The 13,956-nt window shown below is 62.1% G+C and overlaps 3 gene segments (V, D, J or C); all 3 read right to left on the reverse strand.

Moving 5' to 3' along the window:
* LOC308547045 (Ig alpha-1 chain C region-like) overlaps nucleotides 1-13,956 on the reverse strand; it is a 229,176-nt gene that overhangs the window by 76,495 nt on the left and 138,725 nt on the right. Inside the window, exon 2 of the C gene segment in view lies at nucleotides 474-543.
* The window catches only part of LOC308546874 (immunoglobulin gamma-1 heavy chain-like), a 540,757-nt gene that overhangs the window by 48,645 nt on the left and 478,156 nt on the right, over nucleotides 1-13,956 (reverse strand).
* LOC308546863 (immunoglobulin heavy constant mu-like) overlaps nucleotides 1-13,956 on the reverse strand; it is a 512,225-nt gene that overhangs the window by 11,540 nt on the left and 486,729 nt on the right.

Genomic DNA, 13,956 nt, shown 5'->3' on the forward strand with positions numbered 1-13,956 from the left:
TCCACGGCAAAGGCCCCCGTCCCCAACCAGACCAGAGGCTGTCTGCCCAGCCGACACCCAAAGGGCCTCAGGAGCAGCCCCCAGGGCCCCCCATAGAACCAAAAACAAAGCCTCTGGAAATTCCTTTTCCAGCCCCAAGACAGAGGAGGAGAGAGGAAGCCGTCTTACCTGAGGAGACGGTGACCAGGGTCCCCTGGCCCCAGTTAGCAAAGTCAGCACATTGCCAGGGGCCCCGTCAGGCAGTGTACAAAAACCCGGGGCCCCCGCCCGGCGCCGGCCACCACAGAGAACCGTCTCAGGTCTCCGCGCCCCCGGACACCCAGGCCACTGTCCCTTCCGCGGCAAAGGGCCCCGTCCCCAACCAGCCTCAGGAGCTCCCCTCTGGGGACTCCCCAGGGCCCCGCATAGAGCACAAAAAATCTCTGGAAATTCCTTTTCAGCCCCAGGACAGGGGAGAGAGGAAGCCGTCCTACCTGAGGAGACGGTGACCAGGGTCCCCTGGCCCCAGGGATCAAAAGCATTGCACAGTGACACAGTCAGTCCCTGCTCCCCCCCAGAAGTAAACCTGCCTCGGCCCTCGGACCAGCCAGGCCTGCTGCCCTGCCCACAGCCACACAGACCCCAGGGCTATGAGGGAGGCAGGCAGGGGTGTCATTACCTGGGGAGACTGTGACCGGGGCTCCCTGGCCCCAGTAGCACAAAAATGTCCCCCTCCGTCCTGTCCCACATCTGAGACCAAACACTACACCTGGATCCGGCACACTCCCCCCGTCCCTGGTCAGACAGCAGACTCACCTGAGGAGACGGTGACTGTGGTGCCTTGGCCCCAGTGCTCAAAGTAAGCATAGGCACAGTGAGAGGGTCCCCTCGCCCAGGCCCCAGAAATCCCTGCAGCCAGGAGCCCCGAAGCTGGACAGCCTGCTCCGCTGAAAGGCCCGCCCACCCGCTGTCCCTGGCAGGCTCCCCCCCCAGTCCTCAGGTCTGCGTTTGGGCACCCTTCCTGACACCCGGCTTGCTTGGGTCCCTCAGGTCCCGTTCCCTGCTCACCCCTGCCGGCCCCTGACCAGGCTGCTCCCCAGCACCCAGGCTACCGCCCACCCCACCCCTCCCCCACCTCGTGGCCTGGAAGGCGTCCCCATCTCACGCCCCTGCCCAACACCCTGGAGCGCCTGGCACTGAGCCCTGGGGTCCCCGCCGGCTGGGTTTTTGTAGAGCTGTCAATCACTGTGGCCCCAGTTAGCACTGTGGTTGCCGGCTCAGCCAAAACCCCCAGGCTGGAGTGCGGGGCAGGTGGGTGGAGGCAGATCTCCCCTTGGGGGGGGCACAGAGCAGAGGAGACCCCCACACCCAGTGCTGCTCTTCCCTTTTCTTTAGAAATAAGAGCAGACTTCGAGGCTGTGCCTGAGGGTCTCTCATGCTCCCCCCCCCCCCACATTTGGGTTGTTCTCAGCTGGAAAAAGGCCTTGTGCTAGGGAGAGGCTGGTGGAACCCCCAGTCCAAGGATGATCTGTAGGGCAGCCCCTTGGGGTCTGTCAGGGTCTAAGCCTGAGAGGCTGCTTTCTCTCTCTGGTCCCATCTTGTTAATTCTACCTGTTCACTGTCCTCCACAAGCGCGGGCTCCTGGGGGTGACTGCTGAACCTCTGTGTCTCCACAAGGGTGGGTTCCCTCCCAGTCCCCTGGGGCTGCTGGTCCTTGGAGAGGGGTCTCAGGAGGGCAGTGCAGGGAGAGGGTCCCCTCTCTCACACCTGATGGGCTGCTCTCCCCCCACTCTGGGGGCCACAGGGAGGGGGAGGGAAGACTCCTTCACCACCTGTCAGGCCTGGGACTGGGTACCAGGACTCAGAGGGGCACCAGGTGTGGGGAGGTAGATGCACACAGGCCCCTTGGGGCCGGGTGCCAGCTTGACAGGTGGGCTTAGGTGCAGGCCTCTGCTGGGGGGAGACGGGGCATGAAAGCAGCCTCACAACCCCGAGGACTGGGAGGTCATGATGGTGCCCTGGACACCGGCTGAGGGAGGGTGAGTGCCCAGCATGTTGAGAGGTCCACGTGTGTGTGTGTGTGTGTAACTGTGCACACACATGTGTCCATATGTACGTGTGCACCTGTACACAAGAGACTGTGAGCGTCCATGTGTGCACCTGTGTGTGCATGTGTACATGGGTATGTGAGCGGACATGTGTGCACCTGTGTGTGCATATGTACACGAGTATGTGAGCGTCCATGTGTGCACATGTGTGTGCATGTGTACACGAGTATGTGAGCGTCCATGTGTGCACCTGTGTGTGCATGTGTACATGGGTATGTGAGTGGACATGTGTGTAACTCTAGGCAGAGGAACAGCTGAGTGAAGATCCAGAGGCTGGGTTGTGTGCCTGGAGAACTCAGGTGGTTTGCTGTGGCTGCATTTAAAGGTGACCTAAGTGCCCAGTGAAGAGGCTGTGGGGGGTTTGCTTAAAGTCTCGCTCTAGAAGGTTCCCCTTGGTCCAGTGTGGACAGATTTGGGTTGGGCTGGGGGTGTGAGGGGGGGGAAGCCTGAGTGCTGAGAAAGGGTTAGGGAGCCCATGGGAACGGTGAGCAGGACCACAGGGGCTCCCACGGGGGCAGGGAGAACAGGGTCTCTGGGCAGGACTCCAAGGACTTGAGACAGAGTGGGGTCCCAGGTTCCTGTCCCTGGGTCTTGGAGAGATGGGAGATGCCCCTAGGGGTGGGGTCACAGGTACAGTGAGGGGCACAGTCAGGGTTGGGGGAGAGCAGGTTGAGGTGTGGGTTATGGCCTCATGGCTGCTACCCTCCTGAGCCCGGTGGGTGGGTGAAGGGAAAGGGTACGGCCTGCCCTGTCCTCCTGGGCTGGGGCCCTGGCCCCTGGGAGAGCCTTGGTGTCCCAGCCTGCCCTCCAGGGCTCGTGGTAAGGGGTGGCTCACAGGCCATGGCTGGGCTCCTCCCTCAAACTCCCAGCCCCCTCTGGAGGCTCTTCCTGCTGAGGCCCCTGCTCTGGGGCCTGCCTCTTGTCTCCCTTTCAGGGAACAAGGGGTAGGGCTGCCCTAGGCCCTCAGGAAGCACCTGCCTGGCTCTCTATGCCCCTGGTTCTTTGCTGGGGGAGGGGAGGTGGCCGCTATGTCCTGCCAACCCTTTCCTCCAGCTCAGCCCAGGCCCCAGTCTTAGATCCCAGCATCAGCCCCAATCCCTAGCCCCATCCCCCATCCTTAGCCCCCATCCTCCATCGCTAGCCACCATCCCCAGCTCCCAATCCCAGTCCTAGCCCCCAGTTTCAGCCCCCAGCTCCCCCATCCCCATTCCCCAGCTCCAGTCCCATCCCCCAGGCCCCCGCTCCCATCCCCCAGCCCTTACCCCCCAGCCCCCAGCCCCAGCTCCCATCTTCAGTCCTGCTCCCAGGCCCCCAGCTCCCCATACCTCCTCCCCCTGCCCCTCCCCCAGCCCCCAGCTCCAGCCCTGAACCCCATCTTCAGTCCCAGGTCCAGCCCCTAGTCCCAGCCCCAGCTCCTGCCCTGCCCGCCCATCAAGGCACAGGACAGCCAGACTGCAGGCACTGTCAGGCTGCAGAGGACACATTCAGCTCTCGCAAACCATGGGTTCTCCTGGGTCCCCACATGTGACAGGAGCTGGCCTTGACAGAGCTCTCCGAGCCTTCAGAGGCAGTCCCTGCCTGCCCCACCTGTCTCCTCCGGGCAATGCTGAGCATAGCTGGGTCAGGGCAGCTGTGGTGGGCCCAGAGCCTACAGACCACGCAACTGCTGGACTCTTTCTGTAGCATCCACAGCCCAGCCTGGAAGGCACCCCTCCCCGCCCCTCCCCGTCACATACGCAGGTCAGGGGAAGGACATGGTGTTACAGGTATGTGCCCCAGAGGGTGCCAGCTATGGTCTCTGGATGGTGCAGTAGGGTGGCCAGGACTGAGCCTACCAGCTACGCCGACTTGGCTTTCTGGCCTCTGCCCACGGCTGTTGTTTCTTGGGGGGGCCCTACTCCCTCCGGAGCAGGTGACTAGAAAGATGTCTCCTGGCTTGGCTGCTCGGAGCAGGACTTGGAGCCAAGCTGAGGGCTGAAGCCCTGAGGTCAGTCAGGACAGGTTCATGCAACAGCTTCTGAAAACAGTGAGCTAGCAGTGGCTCTCCAGCTGGCCTGGGCCTTGCTGTCCAAGCCAGAGGGAAAGGGCCTTGGGTTGACGATGATGGAAGGTGGGCAGGGGGGACACCCACTTTGCTCAGTGAACTTCGGATCACGAAGCCCAGCAGATGGAGAAGTCAGAGATGACACCTGGCATCTGCGTGGGTGACTGGGAGGACGGGTCCTGCTGAAGGACAGGGCGCTGCCAGTAAGCCCTGTGGGTTTGTGGCCTTCCAGGCCTGTGGTGTCACCGTACCTTGTGAGCTCCTCACAGCCCAGCATCGTGTTTCCCTGGGACCGGGCGAGAGGTAGACCAGCTGGCCCGAGTGCAGGTATGGTTTGGCAGGTGAGGAAGACACTCCTAGGACTTCCCCAGGCCTCCACCATTGGGGGTCTCTGGGTGCTTGATTCGGGAAGGAAGGTCCTTGTGGGAAAACACACAAGCGGAAGAAGTCTGTGCCTTCCTCTCAGGTCAGCAGCAGCTCAGGAGCAGGTGCCTGTGGATAAATCCACAGGTGGATAAATCCACAGGTGTAGGAAGTTGCCAAGGGCAAGAGGGGTGGTTAAGTGGAGAGAAGCAGAACTCCTCTAGTGTTTTGTTGTTGTTAATTCTCACCTGAGGATATTTTTTCCATTGCTTCTCAGGGGCGGGGGGCGGGGAGCCACTGGGCTGCATCTGCTCGGATCCGTGGCAGCACCAGATCCCTGCGGTTGGACTCGTGTCTTCTCCCCTCTGTCCTCGGGTCCCTGTCTGTGTCCTCAGCTGTCTCTGTTTCACTGTGCTCTGTCCACTTGCCTTCGTCAAGGTCTGAACTTTCAAAACGATTCTTCTGTCACGTTGGCCAGACCCGGCCTCACGCCCCGTTAACGCTCCCTCTCTTCTGAGACTTGTGTTTGGGTGCTGTGCTTTCCTCCATAAATCCAACTGCGTCCTTAACTCTTTTTTTTAAAAAAATATATATTTTAAGCATATCTTTATTGATTTCAGAGAGAGAAAGGGAGAGGGAGACAGAAACATCAGTGATGAGAGAGTCACTGATCGGCCGCCTCCCGCACGCCCCCGACTGGGGATCGAGCCCGCACCCCGGGCATGTGCCCTGACCGGGAATCGAACCCCGGTCGCCTGGATCCTAGGTCGACGCTCAACCGCTGAGCCACGCCCGGCCGGGCAACGGCCTTAACTCTTTTTATTCATGAAGGATTTGTTTGGCTGAAATGTTCATCTTATCCTTTGGCAATATTTTCTGGTGAGCAGTCTTCATCTGTTGGAACATTTTGCTGCCCTTTTGTTGTTGTTAATCCTCACCTGAGGATATTTTTCCCACTGATTTTCAGAGAAGGTGGAAGGGGGGAAGGAGGGGGCAGAGAGCGAGAGAGAGAGAAACATTGATGTGAGAGAGACACATTGATTGGCTGCCTCCAGCACATGCTCCGGCTGGGGCTGGGGACTGAACCTTCAACCCAGGTACGTGCCCTTGACCAGCAATCGAACCCTCAACCCTCCGGTTCCAAGGCTGACACTCTGACCACAGCCACACCGGCCAGGGCTTTTTATTTTTAAATCAGTACTGTTCTAGCTCAAATTTGTAACTCATGGCTTCGTGAATTAAACTCCTCTGGACCTGCTGTTTATAGGTGTTTCCTTGGGAGGGAGGAGGCGTGCCCGGCAGCACTGTGGCACGTGGGGCTCCCTTCCTGGCCCAGCACCATCTGCTTCTCTGCAGCACACACGCCCCAGGGCTTCTCGGTGACCTTCCTCTCTCCAGCTCCCATGCTGGTCCTTGAGGACAGGGGCAGAACTTCAGAGCTGGAAGGACAGCTTCTCATCTTCAGAAAGTGTATTTTGCTGCCCCTGGGGCTTCTCACCGCTGTCTCCTCGTTATCTCTCACTTCCTCCCACGTGGCCTTTGGCCCGACGCCAGCTGTTTGGGCACCTTGATTTAGATTTTGGCTTCTGTGGCTTCTGCCTGCCTTCCTAGTTTCATTAAAAATGGAAGTTGCCATTAAAAGAAATCCTGCGTGTTGCTTTTGCACAAATTCTGGGACCATAAGGGGAAAACAGCTGTGTGGGGAGCTGTGCCTGGAGCAGGAGGAACGGAGATGGGCGAATGCTGCAAGTTTCAGGCACACCCAGGTGTTCCTGTCGCTCAACCCACTTTCTCACCTTCTCCGGCTGCGAACCGGAGGTGACCTGCATGGGCTGCTCATCCTGGGGGCAGCCTGCCTCCAAGGACAGCCTGGTCTGAGGACCCCAAGGCCAGGGCAGCGCTGTCGGCACTCTTGGCCCCACTCCCTCCAGGTGCAGCCCCAGGAAACTCAGCCTGGGACACCCCTCTGCTCCCTCAGGCTCAGATGGGATGGCCTGGGGACCGCCGTGTGGGTCCCCTGAGCTCCGTGCATCATCGACAGTCCTTTACAAAACTCTTCTGTCTTCATCCTTTCCCGCCAGCCAGGGGTTTAATTTTTTTTTTACTATTTCATTTGCATTCGTCTGCGGTCCTCTCAGCTGTGCTCCTCTGCGTTGTCTCGAGCGTGTGCTCTCGAGATTGTAATACAGCCCCTCAGCCCAACAGCGTCAACCAGTGATGGTCGTGGGCACCAGCTCAGAGCCAACAGGAGTCCCCAAGTTGGGGTGCGGCGAAGGAAACTCTTCCATGCAAAACAGCTCAACTGGGATACAGCACCCCCGGCGGCACCCCGGGGCCAGGCCCCTTGGGCTGAGCCTCCGCTCCCGCCACATGCCGTCCGTGGTCCAGCTCAGCCAGGGGAACACGGCCTGCGCCCTCCCAGGGAAAGGTTTTGCTGCGGGACCCACAGGGGAGTGGGCTTATGTGGACAGGAGTCTCTGCCCCTGCTCCCTGATTGGTCCATCCTCATGCAAATGAAGACTCCAAATCCTCACAGTTTGATTGGTCCAAAAGGCACTGTCCTGATTGGTCAGAATGGAGCTGCTCTGATTGTTGGGTGAAGATGTTGGTGGGGATGTAGCTGCACAGCTCCTACTGGGTGGGGAAGGAGAAATGGCTGCTAGGCTCTGGTTTTTTAAAAGAATTTGAGCCCGGTTAGCCAGCAGGAGCCCTTCTTTGTGGGCATCTTCTTTCTCAGGGTTTACAAGGGTCACCTGGAGCGACAGCCGCAGGCCTCGTGGGCACCACGGCGGCTCCATCGGCCTGAGCTCACGTCTCTCTGCACACACATCAGATGCCCAGAGCGCGGGCTCCAAGTTTTACTCTAAGTGGTGGGTCTTTTGTGTTGGGAGTCTATTTCCATTTCCATCTTGGTTGGATAAAGTCTACCTTTGTTCAGATAAATAATTTTACTTGCAGTAGTCCATTTTATACACATAAAATATTGAATACATGTATATAGACATATGCACATGGACACACGTGTTCAATAGTGACTATGTATAACATTGACCACTAAAGGTAAAATTATATTTACTATAATTAAATATTAACAAGTGTAAATGTGTATAAGTTTACTCCCTAAAGAAGGACGTGGGAGCCAATCCGAGTTCGTTCATGTGGACAATATATTTGAACGACTATTGTGTTGGCCATAAAGTTCTTGGGTCTTATTTTGTGTCTAACAGCGTGGCATCCGAAGCGCGTGAAGAAATATATCGTTGACCAGAAAAAGCAAATTGCAGAGAATCCACCCAGCATGACCCCAGCTTTACGTTAAAAGAATTTAAAAACCTCTGGGCTGTGTTGTGAGAGGATGTGTGGGCAGGAAGGGGCTCCCAGGGTTAGTGGTTTGGAGACCGGAGCTGGGCCGGAGCTTATCTGCTTCCTGAAGGCTGGGTGGCCAGGCCCTCTCGGTCACCGATGGAGAACAGGTGGTCTGGGGCTCCACTGCCCCACAGGTGACCAGCACTCCCCCCCTGGGACCTGGCCCCTGGGCACCTTTGGCCAGGAAGGGAGCCCGGTGAGTGCGGCCCTGAGCCCCCGCCTGGGGCTCTGGACTGTCTTGGGACAGGGGATTCACAGGAGACACACTTGTGAAGGGGTGTGCACTGGCTGCTGGGGCCAGCTGTGGGCTGGGGCACTTGCTGCCCGGTGTGGACCTGGGAGGGGCTGTGTCATGGGGGCTCCATGGAGGACTCCACCTGGGTGGCTGTCCCCCACGAGGGGAGGGCCGTGGGCTCTGCTGACTGCTGAGTGTCAGCTTGTGTGCTGGCCGCCTGGCCTGGCTTTCTGAAAGAGCTGAGACCCCGTGAGCCCTCTGTGAGCTCCTGCCCAGCCAGCCCTGGCGAAAGGCCTCGCTTAGGAGGTCTGTGGTCTGGGTGGACGTTTGGGGCCGGCAGTGCTCTGGGCTTCCTGGGTGTTGATCCCGAGCCTGGGGTGTCTGTGCTCCTGCTGCGGGCTCTGGGTGACATAAGTGGGGGCTCAGGCCTGCTGGCCCCTGGCCCGGGGCACTGGTGGCAGGACTGGGATGCTCACCTCAGAGGTCAGCTCTGGCCAGGGTCCCCGGAGCTGCCTCAGGAAGGTGAGGACAGGACGCAGCCCTCCACTGACCAGCCCAGCTCCCCCCTCACCGTGGAGTGGGACATCGAGGGGCATCCCAGGCTGTGGGGTTGCCCATGGAGCCTGGGACTGCCTGGCCAGCAGCCGGGCTCCATCTCTGACCTCCGGCCGGGCGCTGGTTCCCCGAAGGCCCTGGGCAGTTCGAGTTACAGCCTGTCTCACAGTGGTAGTTCCCACTATACCCACTGTGACTCAGGGCTGCTCAGAATCCCCTCGTTGGGTCCTGGCCTGGGGGCCTCTGAGGTGGGGAGTGGGCTTCCGGGAGCAGCTTCCTGTTGGGCAGGGCTGGACCAGCAGGGGAGGGCTCTGGGTGGCCACGGGCAGGTTTTATGAGTGGCCTGTGGCACTGTGAGCCCCAGCCGCTGCTATATCCCACACTGTCTGAGGCTCGCACAAATTCTGCCAGGACCCGGGGTGGTGTGGACATTGCGCCTGGCTGAGTAGGGGCCCCGCCTAGGCCGCGGGGGCCCCTGTCTGGCCCGGGACCCCTCCTTAGGCTGTGGAGTCCCCTGGGGATGGAGGGTGAGAGCGTGGGGCATCTCCTGGCTGGAAGCGGGCGCTGCCCTCAGGCCCCGAGGGCAGGCTGGGCTGCTCGGCCACTTTCCGGGGAGGGTTTCTGGCCGAGTGAGTCTCACTGTGGTACCAGCTGCTACTGTACCACGGTGACACAGGCAGGACCAGAAACCTCCTGGCCTGTTGGGGGCTCAGCACACCTCCGTGGTCTTTGGCCTTGTAGGCGGGGCAGGCTCCGTCCTTGCTGGACGCGTCTCCTGAGCTCTGGAGGCCCCGAATCCCAGTACGTTTGGCTTTTTCGGGCATTTTCAGCCTGGTCCCGTGCCGGAAGGAGCCCCGTGGTGCATGGACCCTGTGGCAAAGGTGCCCTGGATTGGAGTGGCAGCCTGAGCCCAGGCCTGGTGTTCGGGCATCACTGGGGTGCTGTGGCAGGGGACCCTGAGGGCTGGGGAGCAGAGGCTCACACGGGAGCTTTTGGGTCCGGCCTGAGCCACTGGAGGCATTCGCACCCTGAGAGGGACCCATGCAGAGTCTCCCCTGTGCCGGGCAGGGTGGGGTGGGGCGGGTCATCTGCTGAGCGCCCCCTCCTCCTGCGGCTGCCCAGCCCCTTCCCTGCACCCAGGCACACTGTCTACACTGGCCCTGCCACGCTGCCTGGAGCTGCCAGGGGAGCGGGTGGGGTCCTGGAGCTTGTGGGGGATCAGCTCAGCTCCAGATCCTCTGCACACCCCTCCCCACCGAGGGGGTCCTGGTACATCCCTGTCCCTGTCCAGTGGAAAATGGAGGGGCCGGGGGGGGCGAAGGGGCGAGGACGGGGACCCTGGGAAGGGGCACTGTGGTTGGGCTCTTAGTCCGTGTGTCCAGGCCTGAGGCTGGGTGCCAGGAGGGACTCCCCTGTGGCCGGAGCTCCGTCCTGTCCCATGGCCTCTGGATGGGGCATGGGCTTCAAGGGCCAGGAGCCTCTGGGGCTGGGCCTGGGCAGCTAGGCATGGGGAGCGGGGCCAGCTCTGGGCAGGAGGGGTGGACACCTCAGGTTTGCTGGAGGCCTGGTCAGTGCTGCCCAGGGCTCATACACTGGACACCAGCGAGGTGGGGAATGACCTCCCCGCCTGCAGCTTCCCTGTGTCTGCTCTCCAGCCAACTGTGAGGTCACCAGCCTTTATGACAGTTGGGAGGACCGCAGGAGTGGCTGTGACCTGTCCCGAGCAGGGGCACTGTGGCCAGGTGGGGGCAGTGAGTTCTGAGCACAGTGACAGAGTGCCGGGCAATATGGCTTGTCCCAGGACCCGGGTAGAGGCCTATGGTCACAGCTGCCCACCTGGTTCTGGCTGGGGTCACGGCCCCGCCTGCCGTCCTCAAAGGGATAAGCCAAAGCAGGTGCTGCCTCAGGAAGCTGAGCTGCAGACAAGGCTGAGGGCTGGGGCGCAACTGAGGGGCCTCTGGGTGCCCCGGGGTCCTGAGCTGCACCTGCAGATTCACCTTTGGGAGTGGTCCCTGTGGCTGGCGCAGGCAGGGTGCAGGGCAGGCACAGGGCTCTGGGCGACCTGAGCTGGGGGACGGTGCTGAGTGGGCCCCAGTTGTTGCTATGGGTGGCGTCACGGAGGTAGCTGTAGGCACCTAGACCACGGTCTGACGCCCTGTGACAATAACTGGGGCCTGGAGGCGGGGCCTCGTGCACCAGGGTCCGCCAGGGCTGCTGAGGAGGCTGGGAGCTGCCCTGGGACCCGCCAGGCCGCCAGGCGCTGGGGCGGGCCTGCGGCCCCTGGGGTGGGCTGGGCGGGGAGAGGAGGTGCTCAGGACGCCTGGGTCGGTTCAAGGTGAATGCCCTGTTCGTAGACCCAGGGGGAGCTGAGAGGACTGAACAGGGATTTGGGCTCGAGCCACTGCCCAGGGTGGGGACAGGGTGGAGCTACCCGACCTGGCCTGTGAGAACTGCCTGTGGGGGCCTGGGCTGAGCTCGGGGCTCAAGTGGGGATCGCGTCTGACTCTGATGTCCAGGGTCCGCGGGTCTGCGGGCCATTGGATGGGGCAGGCAGCCCCTCAGGGACCCTCTGCGAGTTACACAGGGGCCTGGGCCACCCCGAGGGCTCACCTGGGCCCATATCTGCCTTGGGGGGGCATTGAGTGGCAGGTCTTGGTCGGGATCAGGGCACAGGGGTGGGACAGTGGCTGGGAGGAGGGAGGCATAGGGCTGGGCCGTAAGACCTCAGCTCCCAGACAGGCTCTGGCTGGAGGAACTGTCCCCACAGCCACTGTCCTGAGGGCCGCTGGCTGGGCCTTTGAGGTGGGTGCTGGGGTCTGACCCCGGATGACAAACCCTTGGGCACAACCCTACTGTCTGAAGCTGCCCTCCCGGGAAGGTCCACTCGTGGGGCGGCCCCTGAGACGGGAGCCGGGATGTGGACGGGGTCTGCGTGCTGCGGGTGGGTGGCAGCCGAGATGTGCAGCCAGAGCAGGGGTGGCCCTGCTGAGGACAGTGGGAGGCCTGGACGCTGTCCTCCCCCAGGAACCTGGCAGCCCGGTTCAGACCAACCTGGCTCGGCCTGACCGGGCGCAGTGGGTGCCCATGCTGCTGAGGAGGGGTGGGCCAGCTCCTTGGAGGGGCTCTCCTTGGAAGCCAGTCCCTGTGGTTGCATTTCTACTTGGTGCGTGAGACACACCCCTGCCAAAGACCTGCACAGCCTGGCTCCCGGGGGAGAGGCCCTTGGAAGCCCCCCAGGGCGCGCCAGGGACCGACCCACCAGCTTCGGGACTGGCTGTGGGCTGGGAAGTGCTCCCGCCCCGGGAACCCCGCCCCGCCCCAGCTTATCAGTGAGCCACGGCTCCGTCCAGTACACTCCCAGCCTCAGCTTCCCTGAGGGAGTCCGGGGTCCTTCTTGTTGGGAGCTTGACCTCGGACGTCTGCCCAGTGCCACCCTGGCCTTGCTGACTCCTGCTGGTGTTGAGCCCCAGGGCTCTTTCTATCATTTTGTGGGCATGTGCCTGTGGGGTCAGGGAGGCCCCCCGGCTGCAGGTGGGTGCCTGGCTCAGGGGCTGAGCTGGCTGAAAGCGGCCCCAGAGGAGTAAGCTCAGGCCACCACCTTGGGAGCACCCCTCGTGGCCCGGGCCTGGCAGTGTGGCTGGGTTTTTGGTGCCAGGTCTGTCACTGTGGTAATAGTAGTTATAGTAGCACAGTGGGAGGGCCCTTGGCAAAAAGCTCCTGGGTGTGGGGGGGGCCCTGCCCTGCCTGAGGTCCTGGCCCAGTGTCGGGGGGGCCGGTCTGCAAGAGGCACAGGGGTTTCACAGCCCCCTGGAGTTGGCAGGACAGGCCCTGGCTGGGGGAGCTGTGGGGGCCACGCCTTCACTGTGCTGCCCGCCTGTGGGTTTGTGTTTGGGGATGCACTGCTGTGGTGCCACCATGCCCATGCTGACATGCCCCGTTCAAGGTCCAGGGGCGGTGTCACTCGGCCGAGGGTGGGGCCAGGCTTGGGCTCTGGTGGGGTTTTTGATGGGCCCTGTGACACCGTGACTGTAGCAACCACTATCATCACAGTATTCATAGCACAGTGACACAGACCCGTCCCTAATCCCACCCAGGGCCGGGGATGACCTGTGGACCGAGCCAGAGCCCCAGGGAGGCTGTGGGTGGGTTCAGGGCTGGGGCCACTCGGCTGGTGGACGGGACCAGGCCCGGCTCCGTCATGAGGCTCCTGGCAAGGCGCGACCACCTCAGCCTGCTGTCGGTGCCCAGTTTGGAACCCAACTCCATTGTGGCGGCCTTCTGGGTTGCTCTCAGTCTTTGTAGGGGTCACCATGGGGACTTTGGTCCTCCTGGGGCCAGCGGGTGACCCTTACTTGGGAATTGGCTCCTGCTGCTGCCGACCTGGGGACTCCGGGTCCGAAATGTGCTTGCTGTCCCGTGGGAGATCTGAAAGGATGGCACAGCCTTGCCTGCCTGACGCAGCTTCAGTCCTATCTGCCCCAGGAGGTCCTGGAACAGGTGCGGGGAGGCCCAGGTGCGGGGCGGCCCAGGTGCGGGGAGGCCCAGGTGCGGGGCTGCCCAGGTGCAGGGCAGGCCCAGGTGCAGGGGAGGCCCAGGTGCGGGGAGGCCCAGGTGCGGGGAGGCCCAGGTGCGGGGAGGCCCAGGTGCGGGGAGGCCCAGGTGCAGGGGAGGCCCAGGTGCAGGGGAGGCCCAGGTGCGGGGAGGCCCAGGTGCGGGGAGGCCCAGGTGCGGGGAGGCCATGTGCTTCTCCTCCGGGACACCTACCCTCCTGCTCCTCCAAGGGGGGCCTTGGGCTGTGGCGGCACTGGCACTGCCCTCCCGAGGACACGCCCTCCTGAGCTCTCCGGGCATGGAGTCTGTGTGATTCTGGGTGACTGGTTGTCATCAGGCCTCAAAGCTCTGGCCTGTTGAGTGGGGTCTCCCTCTGCAGAATGGACGCCTGTCTGTGTGTAGTCCCACCTGAGCGCCTCACCAGCGCCCTCCTGCCTGGGGGGCTGCCCGGGCCTGGTGTTGGGGATCGTTGTTCTCAAGTCCCCCATGAGATCCTGGAGCCGAGGGCCAGCCCTTTGTCTGGACCCTGTCCCCGGTCCCTGCGGGTCTTTGGGCCTCCACACCTCTGCCCCTGGATGGCGGGTCCTCTGAATGCCTCCGTCCCCTGACGCTCTGTGGCCCGGCCCCGGGGGAGCATGATGGTACCGTCCCTCTTTGGTCTCGGGGTGGGGCCTGTCCTGGGACCCTGCCCATGTCCCCCACGGAGGTTGGGGGGGCAGGAACCCCAGGCCCAGGACCTGGTGCGGTTCCCAGCA

The sequence above is a fragment of the Miniopterus schreibersii genome, assembly GCF_964146895.1.
Source record: "Miniopterus schreibersii genome assembly, chromosome: 1".
Taxonomy (NCBI): domain Eukaryota; kingdom Metazoa; phylum Chordata; class Mammalia; order Chiroptera; family Miniopteridae; genus Miniopterus; species Miniopterus schreibersii.